The following is a 17,956-nucleotide window of genomic DNA, read 5'->3' as shown; positions in this document are numbered from 1 at the left end:
TAAGCGAGCTGTTTCTTTCTGCCAGTGCTCGAGTCTATCTGATAACCAATATTTTTGTTTGAACTGGTGAAGAAGAACATAAATATATCTATAAAATTTTGTTGTTAGGTAATAAGAATTTTAAGTCTCTCGGGAATTCGATGTCTTTCTCTTTATGTTAGTGTTTGAGTTATACTTGATGAATAATTTGTTTGAACTGGTGAAGAATCATAATTTTTGTGTTTGGTTATACAAATTTTAAGGCATTCGAAGTTTGTCTGCCTTTCGTGCAATATAGCCCACTCGTAGTATTCCATTGCTATTGCAATTGGTTGTCGTCCGTCGTGCGTTAACAATTGAACATTTTTAACTTCTTCTTAATAACTACCTTTCAGTTCTTTTCAAAATTGGTATGAAGCATCATTGGGACCTGGGAGACATAAATTGTATTTTCATGACTCCAGCATCCCTGGGGCCCTAGGGCTGGGGCAAAAACTGCCTGAAATTGACCAATTTTTAAAAATCTTCTTTTCAAGAACCACACATATGTAAGAAAAACTAAATGCATGGTGATGTAAAACAGAAAAGCGCCTACCTAAATTGTAAATTTCTTGATCACCGGGGTAGGGGTTCTGACCCCAGGGCGAGGCCAAACTTGGTATATAGTGTTTATGTGTAAAACACTTAAATAACATTTTCTTTAGTGCTATTGATACTGAATTGAAAGTAAATAAATGTTTAGAAAGAACAGGTAGTCCTTTACCAAATTTGTAAATCTGATGATCCCAGGGGTGGGGGGTTTTGGTATCAGGGTGGGGCCAAAATGGTCAGTTATTAAATCTGTGAACAATAGACATTTCTAACTTCTTCTTGATTACTATGATTCCAATTCTTTTCATATTTGGTATGAAGCATATTTGAAACAAGGGCGACATACATTGTAAATTTTATAACCCCCGGGGTAGGGGTTCTGACCCCAGGGCGTGGCCAAACTTGGTATATAGTGCTAAATGGATAGAGCAAGTAATCTTTTACCAAAATTGTAAATTTGATTTTCTCCAGAGTAAGGGTTCCGACCCCAGGGTGGGGCCAAACTTAATATATATTATGTATGTGTAAGTTTGCTGATACTGAATAAAATCTAAATGCCTACTTAGAGATAGCAGAAAAGGATGTACAAAAAATGGTAAATTTCATAACCCAGGGTTATGACTTTAGGATGAGTCCAAATTAGTCATATCTTTTGATATTTTAATGTGAATACACCTATTATTTAAAGCCTTTCATCAGTGTATGCACTTTTGAGGGCAGTGACGTTTTAAGAACACATCTTGTTTATACTGTTGCTGAACATTAGAATTTAGCTTAGATATTCAGAACAGGATTTTTTTTCTAGATTTCATAGCCCATGGAAGTAGTGATACTTTTTTCACTAGTATTCAGGTGACCGATAAGGTCTGTGGGCCTCTTGTTTTATTTTGTTGTCACTTGAGCTTAAAATAATTTTGGGTTTTTTATTTCTAGAACGTGACGACCGTTGATGTTGATCAGAAGAGTGTTTATTGAATATCAAACGTAATAAAGTATGCCGCTCTCTCCTATACAAAATGTTATATGATTTTCAACAAATCCATATATCTTAAGTTGTACATTTCATGATTTGTTTCATTATATCAATATATGTTGCAGCATAAAGGGGAAAATCCAACAAAACAGAAAGAGATTTGGACCCGACCGATGATCGAACCCGTCTGACGTCACATTCTTCGTTCCTTTAAGGATGAATGTACACAAGAGAAATTTTACATGGATGAAAAGAGGAGGATGTATACAACAATACATGTATTGAAATTGAAAACTTTCAAATATTTTACTTTACCTAGTCAAAATTGTAGTTTTCGTAGAAAGTAATTTGGAAAAGGAATTAAAACCCCAGCTTTACTCGAACCCACAATCTACAGTTTAGCAGTCACCGTGTTGACCTACTGAGCTACTCAGCTAAGTAATTAAAACTGAAAGGAATAGGCAAATACTGGTGATATTATATTTTCATTCATTTTTTGAAGGGAAGTCGGACATTATGATGAGGTAGTATATACATCCTTAAATGTCTTCTCACCTTGAAGACATCAACCCCTGTCAGGCCGGAATTCGAACTAGGGTTATGATCGGTGGAAAGGGCAAACATACTATATAAAAGAACATAACCACTTGATATAATTTCAATGACCAGAGCAAACTTAATAAATGACATTAGATGCGTAATCAACGGACCTTTTAGGAAAACAAATATACATAAAAGCAACATTAACGATGTGGTACATAACAAACGGGCGTAGTCGCTAAATGAACAATACATGTAAAATGAAGACCGACCACTTAATACACAGCAGATGGTTTTATATACGCAAGAGGTTATTTTGTAAATAAATGACAATAAAGTCGATCAAGATAAACGGTTTCTCACCATATGTATACATATACTAGCGGCAAAAAGAAACTGTGCATTATTTAATATATGACAAAATAACAAAGAACACATTTTATTTTTTGTAATACTGTTAACAAATGTATTTTTATAATATTTCATAATCCATTAATGTTAATGTCGAATAACGTCAATTTCAGCACACTCGACAGACTGGTATTCGAACTTGAATTAACAAAGTTAATAACGCGTGTGACCACCATTTGCATTCACGCATGCTTGACAACGGTGCCTCATTGATGCTACGAAAGTGTTCAGAAATGCTTGAGGGGTGTTGTTCCAGATGTTGGTTAAAGCCTGGCCCAAACCAGCCAATGTCACTGCCTGATTTAGTAAACGGCGTAGACGTCGTTCCATTTCATCCCAGACATGCTCGATCGGCGATAAATCGGGGGAAACAACTGGCCAAGGCAGGATATCGACATTCTGTAGAACAAAAAAAAATCCCTGACTACACGTGCAACATGTGGCCTTGTGTTATCTGGCTACAGAGTGATGTGATTTTGCTGTCTCTATATAAAGGGTATCAGATGACGCTGAATAATTTCGTCTCGATAGCGTATGCCGGTCATATTTCCATTGACAATTTGTAGAGGGGTTCTTCCACGTGCTGTTATTCCACCCCACACCATAACGCTACCTCCACCGAATTGTCGACGTTGCACATCACAAGCGTCCTGGTACCGTTCCCCACCGCGACGATACACTCTACAACAGCCGTCACTGCTATCCAAATGAAATCTGGATTCATCAGTGAACAGAATATTGGCCCAGTCATGTATTCTGAATCGCAGATGTCGTCTGCACCACGCTAGTCTAGCGATACGATGACGTTGAAGCAGTATTGGGCACCTCGGGACGTATTGGTGTGATGTTGTGCTTGCACCGACGATTACACACAGTTCTTGGACTGATTGGTCGAAGTCCAGGAATGCTACGAGCAGTCAAACGTGCTGTCTGGAAACGCTTTCTCAGTTGCACAAGTCTAATGTAGTTGTTCTGTCGACGCAACGTCACACGAGGACGCCCAGAACATGGTCGTCCCGGGTGTTACCAGATTGTTAGAAACGTCTCCATAATAACTGGATGGTGTGCCGATGAACTCCAAAGTATCTTGCTACGATATGTTGTGCCATTCAAGCTTGAAGCATCCCAACAGCACGATTACGTTGGTTTTCGCTGAGTTGTGGCATAACAGAAGGGTAAATTTTGTCAAAACTAAAGTGCTTTCCTTAACGAATAGTGTCCAAACAAACCTTTTACACTTCTTACTCCAAACAGTATAGGCCAGTAAAACTCGTGCGTGCGAACACTTCAATAAACAACATGTGTTCACTAACCATGAAAAAGTCTAAACATCTGAGTCGTGTACTATCCGATATTGTCAAAAAACATCACCTTTATCGATTGTTTAGATTTTATAAATATAACCAATAAATATAGAAAAATTATACTAAATTTTATAATGCACAGTTTCTTTTTTCCGCTAGTAGATATTGAAATCAAGATTCATGAACGCGTGATGAACAGATGAACGGACGCGTAAAGAGTCGTCGGGTGGCGCCCTATGAATTTTCACGTCACAAATTTTTTTAGTGATGTACGTAAACCTACACACGAGTCAGAATTCTTCGCAACTATGGCGGAACAGACTGAGGAGTGTTCGGGTGACCATGATTTGTTATTTTCATATGAGAATAAAGATGTATTGAGTGACCACCCTCCTACTATTCTTGATAGTAACATTGAATGAGAAGAACGTTACCTTAAAAATTGTGAATTGAATCCATGTAACCTCCCCTCCTCCCCAAATATATTTCAGAAATCGAAGGCATTTTTTTTATTATTTGCATGTTAACTACCGACATCTCTTGTTTATTGTATATTTCTTATATGGTATTCTTTGCCTTTTCCACCGCCCAAACTAGGGTCCCCGAATCTCTAAACAGATGCTTCACTAACAGAGCTATCTCGTCACTAGTGTTTGAACAGTTCTTACTGCCACATTCCCCCCTCCTTAAATGTCTAGGGTGTTGCTAAAACGCGGAACGGAATTTAAGAACTCGGATGATTTATGTAGCTAATTAGCTAACATAACACCTAAAATCGGGAAAATGCGCGTTAATTTGATAATAATAATAATAAAGGGATTTTATACTGTAAGCGGTGGATTTATTTAAATCAAACTAAGTTAAATAAATGTTTATCAAATAGTTTACACGGCGTTATACAAGAATCTTGTGATTTTGACAGAGGTGTTAGTGAGCAGCGACAAATATGATTAGAGAATGAAAGAACACTCAAGGTCGATATACCCCCTCCCCTGTCTCGTGGCAATGCGTCTTTAACCGATACATATATCTTCATATAACACAGTGTATCAGTGCAATTACAACAGGGGGTGTACTATGTATAAAACAACGATAAATATTGATCTTATCAAGTCAACAAGTTATAGCATCTTGATTTTGATGTTTTATTTATTGGGAGTCAGAAAATGCAAAACCCGGGAAAACGGGGTAGTACCCACATATTCTAGCTTGATAATTTTCATGAAAATAATGAATTATAAAATACATATGAATTAGTATGTTGTATATCAAACGGTGGATTGTGTGGATGACTTCCTGTTCTCTGTAAATTATCCCCCCTTGTTTATAAGAAGCCTTTTGATTTTACAAAAGCTGACCTCGTCATAATATTATTGCATACAATATATTCCATGTCGCGTTTTAGCAACACACAATATGTTTAGACACCCTGAACATGCTGAAGACATCAAGTCATATGAACATATGGTAAATCACCAGAGACCAGGTTTGTTTTTGTACCAGTTGTAAGCAGGTTATTGAACGACATGTATTCAATTCTACATGTTGATACGGACAAAGTCCCACTCTATTCCAACCCAGGACTCAGTTTCCAGGGTAATTGCAAAGTAACAATTATGATCAACAGTTTCTAATTTATTAAATGGAAATGTGAATTTGGAATTCTGTAATGAATACATACTGTTAACCCATTTAAAACAGTATATAAAACCACGTGTAATGAATCGAGTTGTAACAATCAGGTACGTAGAATCAGGTTGGAGATTTCTTGACAACGTTTATTTTCCGTCATTTTTACATATATGTAAAGTTTAATATCTATAAATCTAGTTCATATTCTCACATGCAAACTAAAATGTATTGGGTACCCCCCCCCCCCAACCAAACCCCCAACCCCCGTCCAGTGTAATATCCAATGGTTAAAATGTGAGACTGAACTGATGTATTGAACCTATATGTAGTGAGGGAGGAACCCCTCACCTTCCCTACAATCAAGGATTTTGTAGTTTGGGCAAACTATATTTATTTGTTAGGTTTATTGTTTTTGTTTCCTTTTTCATTTTTGTTTGTCAAGAATTTTAGACAATTGAGATCAGCTGCGCCACCTACTCTTCCACTATACACACTTTGAAGAACAGTGCTATTCACTGCCAATATTGATACATGTATATTAAATAGAGGTCTTTGATAGTGATATTCCGAAACTTCTAACTTTGAATGTAAACAAACATACTGTGTGCTTAATTCGAAGTTAAATATTAAAATATTTGAATATATTTTATTTAAACTTGAAAATGCATTTCAAATTAACTATATTCGTTTCTGTCATGCGCTGTTGGAACACTTTTTATTAAAAGTTAAAATTTAAAGTTTAAAAAATCTGCATATAATCATTTTGAAATATGTCATGCACATGTAGTTTTCGACGTTACATATTGATCTTATAGTTCCCATGGAATTCTAATGTTGACATTTTTAAAAAGTGTGTCATTGTTCGATTTTGTATCAAATAGCGAAATACCGTCTGATTCACTATCAAATTGATTCATTACTATAATTTGAACTTAAATGTTTCAAAACAGAATAAAATGATTTCAAAAGAAACATATTTTGCATGCGTAGTCTTTGTCAATCATGCTCTTTATTATGTGTTTGTGCACGTGTTAATCTGATGTATCTCGAGGACGTTGATTGTAAATAACGAATTGATATCTATACAAACAATGAACTGAATAACGGTATATTTTTTCGGGTTATTAAGTGTCAGTTTTCATGTCTTGACTCATTATTTCGGCGGTGTGCAGGTTCTGTGTTCTTGGGTGGTGCCGGAGCCCCACCAAGAGGACGATGATGTAAGCGTGCGGTCGATTGGCATACAACAATCAAACATGACGATTCCCACCAGACAACATATCTCTATTCTGACTATGGCCCTGTAAGTCCTGTATACGGAAAACAGCTGTATTATAAAAACTGTTAACATTTTGATGAACAACTTTAAAACAAATTAATTATGCATTTAATTTGAAAACAAAAGTGCGGGTGTCGATTTGGATACGCACATGGATCTCTTTCTATATATTACGCGTTTAAAAGTTATGTACTTTGAATATATTGCTGTTTTGAACAAATATACAAGAGAGAGACATGAACATGTTTGAAAACAGGCACATTTCATCATATTTGTTTTCTTACACTCGCGATATCAATTGTATTGTACAGCAGTCATAAAATGGTTATTAGGTGTAAGATGTAACTAGTACATTATAACAGGGGCGGATCCAGGAATTACAGTTACGGGGGCGCCACTTTATGAGGCAGGGAGTCTGGGGGCCGCCTTCAGGGGGCCTTGGTGGGGGCCCAGGGGTGAATCCCCCGGAAGCTCCTGGATTTTACAGATTTTAGAGGGCTTGAATTATGTCTCCTATCTAGTCATTTGTATTGTTTTCTATCATTTCTAATAAGGTGAAATTAATAATATAACGCAAATTTTAAGGGTTTTTGGAAAAAATTAAGTTTTCCCAATGAAGTTATTCAAGAAATCAAAAGATTTTGTCATTTATTTCTCCGGGAGTAGAAGAAACCATTGCTTCTTTTATCGTTAGTACATTTTTCTATACAAGATACCACGATTTACCTGCGCCCCGCCTCCCTTAAATCCGCCACTGCATTATAACAGTAATTGCAAAGTATTGATCCCACTATCCGGGTTCGGGTTGATTCCTCCAACGTGGGTTATTATCATTGCAACAGTGTAATAGTCTACAGATATATGATAGAAAATAAATTGAAGTGCAATAATGTGAAAATGGTGACAGCTGTAATACTCAGATCGATCAATACCAAAACAACACATGGTGCGTAAGGATTTTCGTGTAAATACTGTGGAAATATGTGTAGTAAAGAAAATATCTATCTATTGTTATTCATTAGATTATGTTACCAAAACCTTAAATTAACTTTATAAACAGATTTTCTTTGTCAGAGAGCAATCTTGGTGTTATTTGATAGATAAAATATTTAGGTGTGAGGTGTATTTGCTAATCATTGTTAGCTTTTCATACTTATGCAAGACCTAATTAACTTTCAGAATTGCAGTATCAAACAAGAAACGGGGGTTAAAAAAAAACAATAAAAAAAATAAATCTGGAATTCAACATTACAGGGTACTATGATACGTTTAATAAACACTGTAACATTTTGATAAACACTTTAAACATTTTAGTGAACAATTTAAACCATTTGCTAAAACCTGTAAATATTTCAAACACTGTAAAAGTTTTGATAAACACTGAAAACATTTTGATGATAACTTCCAATATCTAAAGTCTGGAAACATTCTATAATCACAGTAAATATTGTACCTTCACTGCAAATATAACAATTTATCATCCTTAGCTCAAAAGCACTAGCCAAGTTTATTTAAAGTGTTTAGCAAAAGGTTTAAATTGTTTACTATGAACACTGTACACATTTGTATAAACACATTACAGACATTGGTATAAACATTGTAAACATTTTTATAAACAATACAGACATCTGTATGAACACTGTAAACAATTTTATATACAATACAGACATCTGTAAGAACACTGTAAACATTTTTATAAACATCACAGACATCTGTATGAACACTGTAAACATGTGTATAAACATACACTGTAAAAGAATAGTATTATTCACGAAAGTGAACTCAGCGATATTTTGTACAAGACATATTACGTACTAGGCATCAAATTTATGGGTTGTATGGAGAGTTTGGCAAATAATGCATTCAATTTGAAAACGAGAGCGCGGTTGTCGATTTGGATAGGCACATGCATCTCTTTCTATAGATTATGCGTTTAAAAGTTATGTACCATAAATATTTTGATGTCTCAAATAAATAAACAAGAAAAAACCCAGAAAAAAAATGTTTAAAAACATGCACAATTTGCCATATATTTGTTTTCTTACACTCACGATATCAAATGTAGTGTGTAGCAGGAGTATAATTGTTATTAGGTGTTACAAGATGTAATTAGTACATTATAACGATTATCGCAAAGTATTGACCCCCCTTTCCGGGTTCGGGTTGATTCCTCCAACGTGGGTTATTATCATTGCAACAGTGTAATAGTCTACAGATATATGATAGAAAATAAATTGAAGTGCAATAATGTGAAAATGGTGACAGCTGTAATACTCAGATCGATCAATACCAAAACAACACATGGTGCGTAAGGATTTTCGTGTAAATACTGTGGAAATATGTGTAGTAAAGAAAATATCTATCTATTGCTATTCATTAGATTATGTTACCAAAACCTTAGATTAACTTTATAAACAGATTTTCTTTGTCAGAGAGCAATCTTGGTGTTATTTGATAGATAAAATATTTAGGTGTGAGGTGTATTTGCTAATCATTGTTAGCTTTTCATACTTATGCAAGACCTAATTAACTTTCAGAATTGCAGTATCAAACAAGAAACGGGGGTTAAAAAAAACAATAAAAAAATAAATAAATCTGGAATTCAACATTATAGGGTACTATGATACGTTTAATAAACACTGTAACATTTTGATAAACACTTTAAACATTTTAGTGAACAATTTAAACCATTTGCTAAAACCTGTAAATATTTCAAACACTGTAAAAGTTTTGATAAACACTGAAAACATTTTGATGATAACTTCCAATATCTAAAGTCTGGAAACATTCTATAATCACAGTAAATATTGTACCTTCACTGCAAATATAAACATTTATCATCCTTAGCTCAAAAGCACTAGCCAAGTTTATTTAAAGTGTTTAGCAAAAGGTTTAAATTGTTTACTATGAACACTGTACACATTTGTATAAACACATTACAGACATTGGTATAAACACTGTAAACATTTTTATAAACAATACAGACATCTGTATGAACACTGTAAACAATTTTATAAACAATACAGACATCTGTAAGAACACTGTAAACATTTTTATAAACATCACAGACATCTGTATGAACACTGTAAACATGTGTATAAACATGCACTGTAAAAAAATAGTATTATTCACGAAAGTGAACTCAGCGATATTTTGTACAAGGCATATTACGTACTAGGCATCAAATTTATGGGTTGTATGGAGAGTTTGGCAAATAATGCATTCAATTTGAAAACGAGAGCGCGGTTGTCGATTTGGATAGGCACATGCATCTCTTTCTATAGATTATGCGTTTAAAAGTTAGGTACCATAAATATATTGATGTCTCAAACAAATAAACAAGAAAAAACCCAGAAAAAAAATGTTTAAAAACATGCACAATTTGCCATATATTTGTTTTCTTACACTCGCGATATCAAATGTAGTGTGTAGCAGGAATATAATTGTTATTAGGTGTTACAAGATGTAATTAGTACATTATAACGATTATCGCAAAGTATTGACCCCCCTTTCCGGGTTCGGGTTGATTCTTCCAACGTGGGTTATTATCATTGCAACAGTGTAATAGTCTACAGATATATAATAAAAAAGAAGTTCAAGTTCAATAGTGTGAAAATGGTGACAGCTGTAATACTCAGATCGATCAATACCAAAACAACACACGATGCGTAAGGATTTTTGTGTAAATACTGTGGAAATATGTGTAGTAAAGAAAATATCTATCTATTGCTATTCGTTTGATTATCTTACCATAGCATTAGCAAAACCTTAAATTAACTTTATAAACGATTTTTTTTTCGTCAGAGAGCAATCTTTGTCATTTGATATACAACAGATTTAGGTGTGAGGTGTATTTGCTAATCATTGTTAGCTTTTCATACGTATGCAAGACCTAATTAACTTTCAAAATTGCAGTATCGAAACAAGAAACGGGGGTTAGAAAATAAAACTTAAAAACATCTGGAGTTCAACATTATACGATACTATCATACGTTTTGTTAATATTGATCTTATCGGAGTGTATAGTCCGAAACCGCCGTAGATGATTTCTTCAATGAATTTCTGGGTTGTTTTTGTTGTGGGAGGATACAAGTGAGGGAAACCTGTGGGGGTTGGGGGTAGGGTAATTTTTTAGAATCGATGAAATAACCATATGCTTTCATTAATGATACCTCTCTCATACTATTAAAACAAAGTCAAAGAAAACAATCTTATTTTTGCGAAAACAAACCTTTATTGTGCGTCTATATGCTTTTTAAATCAAGTTGTAAAGTTAATGGAAAGTTACATGTTTTACATTGAGGAAAGGCATTGAAGCAGCAAGAGTTGATAAAGAAGGAATCACTGTCTAGTTTGTCGGATATGCGAGATGATACGTATATCTGCACTGAAAACGTGATGATTTGCATAACAGCAAAATTATCACGTTTTTAATAATTATTAATCTCCTCAAATACCCACCACACTAAACAGAGAATCACAATAATTATATATGAACCCCCCAAAAATTCAAAAGCATAGGGTCTATTTCATATCTCAAAAATGATATCACAATATTCTGCACGAAGAGCTCCAAAAAAAATTTGTATTATCAATTATAAGCTATCCATAGCTGCAGCGCTTTGAATTTGAAGTAATTTTGACGTTTTAGCCCTTTATAAAATGTTTGTCCAGAGGACAGTATATTAAACCGGTACTCCAATGATTGGTGGCTACACACAAACATACATGTAAGAGATGCGAGGTCAACAGGGTACCAGTTTAGGCAAATAAGAACAGGGACATATTTTGTAATTACTATCGTATCCAATGTGTTTGTAAACATTCTGAAGAACGTTTTGTGATTTTCTAGTTATTATCTTTAATTTCGCCACCTTTTTGGAACATGCAAAATTCACCAATGTTTTAGATATTATGCCTTTAAAGATATATAAAATGCTGCCTTATAGAAGTTTGAAATATACATGTCATTTCATGTTAATTTATATAGACCTAAATACTACCCCTCAATTTGCATGAACTGAGCAATTTACATCCTTTACAAGTTTTAGAGGTGGGACATTGCCTCTAAACGTTTTTTTTTTCTTCACAAATTGGTAAACTGTGAAATTCGCAGCTAGATTGGAAATTTGATAAATTTTGTTTGGAATTTTCGAAAAATGATGTTAAATTGGATTGTAGTATATATTTACCTAAACTGAGACATTGAAACAATATGCCAAATGAGTGGATGAAATAGGGGGAAATATTTTTGATTTGGACAGAGATTATATTGGAATATATCCTATTTGGATTTCGTGATAAATTCAAACAAAACACAAAATAAAAAAAATGCATGTATGGTAGTAAATGATTAAATAATTACTGCTGATGATGCACGTGATTTCTCGAGAAACTCCCTGATTCAACTCTATATTGCTGTGACGTTAATGCAAGGTACACAATGCGATTTCCAGAATATCGGGAAACGCTATGTATATATACGTTAGTTCATCCATACAGATTGACAATTGGAGGAGACCTGCGGAATAAAATGTTGAAGGTACGATAAATTGTGCGACTTTGTAAATACCATGAACTTCGACGTATGTATTTTACAAATAGTAGGAAAAAATTAAACTATTAGTTTTCAATTTCTTGTCAAAATGGAAAGGCTGTCACAATTATTAGCATTGATTTTTTACGTACATATGTTACACTTAACAAATGTGTGTGATTCTAAGTAACAGTTTTATTTACATTTCCACTTTATTTTGAGCTAATCAAACCTTAGCATGTATAATAATGATGAAGAATTTTTGTTTGGGGTTTTTGAGTATCATGATCGTTTATTTTCAAACAAATGTCATAAAATATACCCTCACCTTCCATTAATTTCGACAGGTCGGATATCACAAGAAAAAAAATAGAAATTGGCCCAGGGCCGAGAGAGTTTAAAAAATGCGTTTGTAACCCCCCTTATGTAGTTTTATATGAAAAATCCTGTCATTGATACGTTGAGTTGGTTTTGTGCGGTCTCTTAAGTTAGTGTAAGATGACAAAGGAAAATTAATAACAGCAGATTATGTCGAAGTTGTCTATAGACTGTAGTAAAAGTTATCGTTCTTTGACCTGGGTTTTGACTAATTCAATATTGGGAAAAAAAGATATTGAGAGAAATATCTGTAAATAGTTTATAATAAATATATATTATTACTACAGTAACTTGATCCGAAGAGTCGGATCACGTCGAGCTGACAGGCGCGGATCATCAGATCACACGAGACGCGAAGCGTCGAGTTTGATCTGATGATCTGCGCCTGTCAACGAGACGTGATCCAACTCTTCGGATCAAGTTACTGTAGTAATGATAAATTTATTATATACCCCCTTCTGCATTTTAAATCCACATTTATAAGATGATAAATGTAATCCAAATTATCAAAAACACAGACATACCATGAAATTATGTTTTGTGTACGTGGTTTTGTTTTGTGACGCGGTCAATATTTTCCACAAATAACGTTGCGTTGATGTATTGTGACGTCATTGTGACGGCATCAGTTTCAGAGGATACTGATACAGAATCAGAAAACCACAGTGTGGTGATCCGGAAAACCGGATCACACGCTGTGAAATCCACAGTATCAACGAACGATACATTGATGGGTATATAATAAATTAAAAGTAAATAAAAGAAAAATTATTACGGATACTAGTGAACTAAGTAAGACTTTAACACATGGTTTCAATTAGCCATATTGACCCAAATTTGAACCTGAAGACTACAATACTTTATTGTAATACAACAGATAGACTGTATATAGCTAGTGTATAGTTATTTCATTTATCCATTAAAATTGCTGCAACGGTAATGGATAAAATAATTTATCAGAATTGCACTGATAAACTCACTACCCGGTTCCTGATTCCATGGTGCACACTTCTAAGATTTCAGATAAAACAAATAATAGACCACTTTTAATTCAAACAATGTATACATAAAGTTAAACTGTTTCGAAAGTAAAGTTAAGAATAGTTAAGAAAAAATGCCGTTATTATTGATGATGACTTTAACGTATGCTTGAAATTTCTTAAAATGTTCGCTAAAAATAATGTTGGCATTTCTGTCTCACCTTTTGTAAAATTAAGGCTTGCCTAATAGCATATTCCTCTCATTGGATATCTTATTGATCCGCATTTCTAACAATATTGCGCAGACAGAGACAAAGGCTGACCGAAAAAGTCACGGAAAATCAAACTACAATAGATTATAGTATATAAAGGTTAAAAACATAGCGTGTCTATGGCGCATGTAGTATGTTTGGGATTGATATTTGACATTACTTAAAATAAAAATGAAACTCACTCTGTTTTCTAACATTTCATTTTAATTGCTATATCAACATTCATGAATTATGAGTCGCCACACTTAGCTTATAAATATACAACAAATTGAAACAAACAAACACTGGCTCTGCTGATTCACAATCGTAAGCGAAGGTATGTTTTCTTGATTTTCTTCTCTTTTGTTCCAATTTCAAAAATAGTACTTAAATAACATTTCCCATTCTTGTAAATAATTATTTACGCTAATTGCAGAACTACAAGAATGAATCCAAACGGACTGCTGATGTTGGCAATGCTCCTGTGTGTTGTGATGTTTACGTACGCTGACACCCGGAAACCGAAAGTTTTTCTTCACGACTGTACCAGCTACAAAAATGTCTGTCATGAAATGAATTGGGTGCCAAGATGCAAACAACAACCACCTAAAGGTAGAGTACATAGATTAACAGAGAGTTAAGCAAATATAGATCATAGCCTTAATGTACATTCCATATTTCATACCAGTACTTAACATTGCGAAATAAATGTCGAGAACAGGAACTTCCAAGTGGTTCGTCTATTGGGAACTTTTTCATGTATTTCAGTAATATAAAATCAACAGTGAATATTTCATTTTACGAATGACATTCTCTGCTAAATGACACGATAATGCATTCCTTGCGTTTACCAGTCTTTGGGAATCGTCATTACTAACTACATTCTCTGAAACTGAATGATAGGTACCGATATATTTTATCTGTTTTCATACACGTTCACATTAACATAAAATGTAGAGGTTTATTTAACATCTGTCTTTGGGAAGAGGCCTGGAATATACAAATTACACACATGTTTTAAAGGCACTCAGATTGAATGTACAAAGCGAAACAGACGTGAACATTTCATATTCAGTTTTAATGAATTTCATAGAGCAAGAAATCAATACAAATTGATAAATCAATATTCCGTAATGAGTTTTGCGTATTTTTGTTTTATTTCCGAAATTAAAAAAACATTCATTTCTTTTCATTCCAACGAGTTCAAAAGTAAATGATCTAATAAGTAAAAATGAGAATTACCGCGTCATACATGAACAATCATCTTAAAATCAATCATTATCATTTCTTTCTCAACCATTTTTTTAATATCTAGAATACTGCCAATATATTGAAAGTATTTGAACCAAATAAAACCGGGGAAAAAACAAAGCATGTAGACCACGCCTACCGTTTCGAACACACCGTTCACAAAACGTGCAAGGCACTCCTACTAAGTGGTCAGCATTTCGTGCGAAGCGTTTCGTGCAAAGCGTACACCGTTCCATACAAATCGTTCAGCGTTTCGTGCAAACTTCACCGTTCAGTGCAAGAACCGTTCCGTGCAAGTGATGTAGTAGTAGGTTTCAAAGTCTGTAGCTCATAGACTCATCAACAATTAGCCCAAAATAACTCATAGACTTATCAACAGTTAGCCCAAAATAACTCATAGACTTATCAACAATTACCCCAAAAAATAGTTCATAAACTTGTCAAGAATTACCCAAAAATACCTCATAAACGTATTAACAATTCCCAAAAATACCTCATAAACGTATTAACAATTCCCAAAAATACCTCATAAACTTATTAACAATTTCTCCAAAATAGCTCATAAACGTATTAACAATTTTCCCAAAATAGCTCATAAACGTATTAACGATTTCCCAAAAATAGCTCATAAACGTATTAACAATTACCCAAAAATATTCCCTAAACTTATTAACAAATACCCAAAATAGCTCATATACTTCTTTACAATTACCCCAAATAGCACATAGACCTATTAACACTTGTCCATAGGTAATTCATAGACTTACCAACGCTTACCATCAGGTATCTGATATACACTGTACTTATAAACAAAGGTAATTTATAGGCTTCTCAACAAGTATCAATAGTTAAAGGTGATTCCTGGGTTTATCAATTAACCAAAGCCTTTCATCGTGATATGAACAGTACACTAAACATACTCGTAACTCATAGTATTATCAAATAGTGAAACAAACGTACATAAACATTCACTAACGATATATCCTTTGGTTACACTTTCGCAACGAAAACTCATATTCCTACCTTAGCTTTCTTAAGTTTAATTTGAAAAACATGACTTGTATGCAAAATAAATTGAATTCAAAAAGAAAAGGCAAATATCGACTGTAAATAAATGACTATTTATAAAGCTATTTCCAACATTCTTTGTTTATTTGAAAACATCTTCTCATACTCCACCAATGGCGTATAAAAATTAATTTTATGTCTGACTTCTATGTCCAAAGCATATCAAAGTAACTAGTCCTATTTCCTTGAACATCTTATCATCGTTTTGATACACTATTGATCAAATAGAAGATACAGCACTATTATAGGCGAACAGATTAACAAATGATATCTGTTTATGATGGAAAGACACACATGTTCACTTGTACCATAATCATAATAATACCAGGTTGTAGAAGTTTAAAAAGTGGCTTACAACACAAAGAAGGAACAAATCCACTTGTATTTGGTCAGAAAGTTCAGTAATGTCAACAGAATTTAATGATAATCTGAATATTATGTGACAAAACATTCAAATTAACATAAAACATGTTATTATCATATGTTGTCTTTTAATTGTTGGATAGGACTTAAAAGTTTAACCTTACTGTCTTCTAATTGTAGGTTGTTTTGGAAAGGTTGTTAAATACCATGCTGTACTCACGAAACATCTGAAGAATGTACCAGTAAATACAATAATCAAACTTAGCAATGTCCAGACAAACGAAGGGGGAGGATACAATCCAACAACAGGTAAATTCACCGCTCCTACAGACGGCGTCTACTCGTTTTACTGGACCTACTGAACAAACAAAGGAGCCATTGCCTATGTAGGTGGATTTGTGGATGGTAAACTTACTTCACATATTGCTAATTACGGTCAGGCAAGTGGATGGCAGAACACATCAGGACACCTCGTCATTAAACTAAAGAAAGGGAGTCAATTCTGGATTCAAACTTTCTACAAAACTACTCAATGGATTCATAAGGATTACACTTTCCTTTCAGGCTACAGATTGTCGGGTTGTTAAACTTCTCGATATTAAACCACACTGCTAATCATTCCTGTATTTCGTTATGAGTCTTTTTTAACTTAAGTGTGACATCAAAAACGAAAAGTTGAAATGATGAGACAGAAGACTTACATTCTTGAAAACTTTGACAAATAAGTGTTCAAAAAGTGTGTTATAAAAATATGAAAAGGTGAAGATAACGAACAGTGATCGATCTCGTGACCTATAATGAATACAAAATTAAAAGTTGGGCAATCACGGACATATTGGCATACCAGATGTGGTATCAGGTGCCTAGGAGGAGTAAGCATCCCCCATCGACCGGCCTAACCCGTTGTAAGCATTGTATCTTGATCAGATAAACGGCGTAATCTGTAATGTAAATCATTGTATTCGTCAATGAATATAGTTTGCCAATGAATTTGCAGTTGGGTTGATGATTTCACCTTCTATATTGCATGAAATGATGTCGGTAAGATATGATAGAATTTAAACTGAGCAGTAATTATCGTCAATTTAATTAACAACCTTCGATTTCTGAAAAACGCTAGATTTGAAATGAAAGTGAATTGATATACTTGTCACAATAACACTACTAACATATTGAAACATAATTTTCAATAATATGATTCAATTGCTAAGTAAAGGAAAGAATAAAATATTTTTTTTATATGCAAGCATAAATGCATGTTATACTAGTATTCAAGATGGGAATTTCTCTATTCAATGAGATTTTTTATCAAATGGAAGAATGAAAAGGTGAACATAACAAACAGTGATTGATCTCATAATTCCTATAAAGAATACAAAATTAGAGTATGGCAAATCTGGACTCCTCGAAACACCAGAGG

At 33.9% G+C, this 17,956-nt stretch overlaps 1 protein-coding gene and 1 pseudogene across 1 annotated transcript in view; one reads left to right on the top strand and one right to left on the bottom strand.

Annotated features, from left to right (window-relative positions):
• The window catches only part of LOC125654951 (uncharacterized), a 188,173-nt gene that overhangs the window by 53,382 nt on the left and 116,835 nt on the right, over positions 1-17,956 (bottom strand). The window lies entirely within an intron of this gene.
• On the top strand, positions 14,079-17,154 carry LOC125655309 (complement C1q tumor necrosis factor-related protein 3-like; annotated as a pseudogene).

The sequence above is a fragment of the Ostrea edulis genome, chromosome 7 (assembly GCF_947568905.1).
Source record: "Ostrea edulis chromosome 7, xbOstEdul1.1, whole genome shotgun sequence".
NCBI lineage: Eukaryota > Metazoa > Mollusca > Bivalvia > Ostreida > Ostreidae > Ostrea > Ostrea edulis.
Note: the sequence above shows the minus strand (reverse complement) of the source record. Positions and strands in the feature narration are given on the sequence as shown.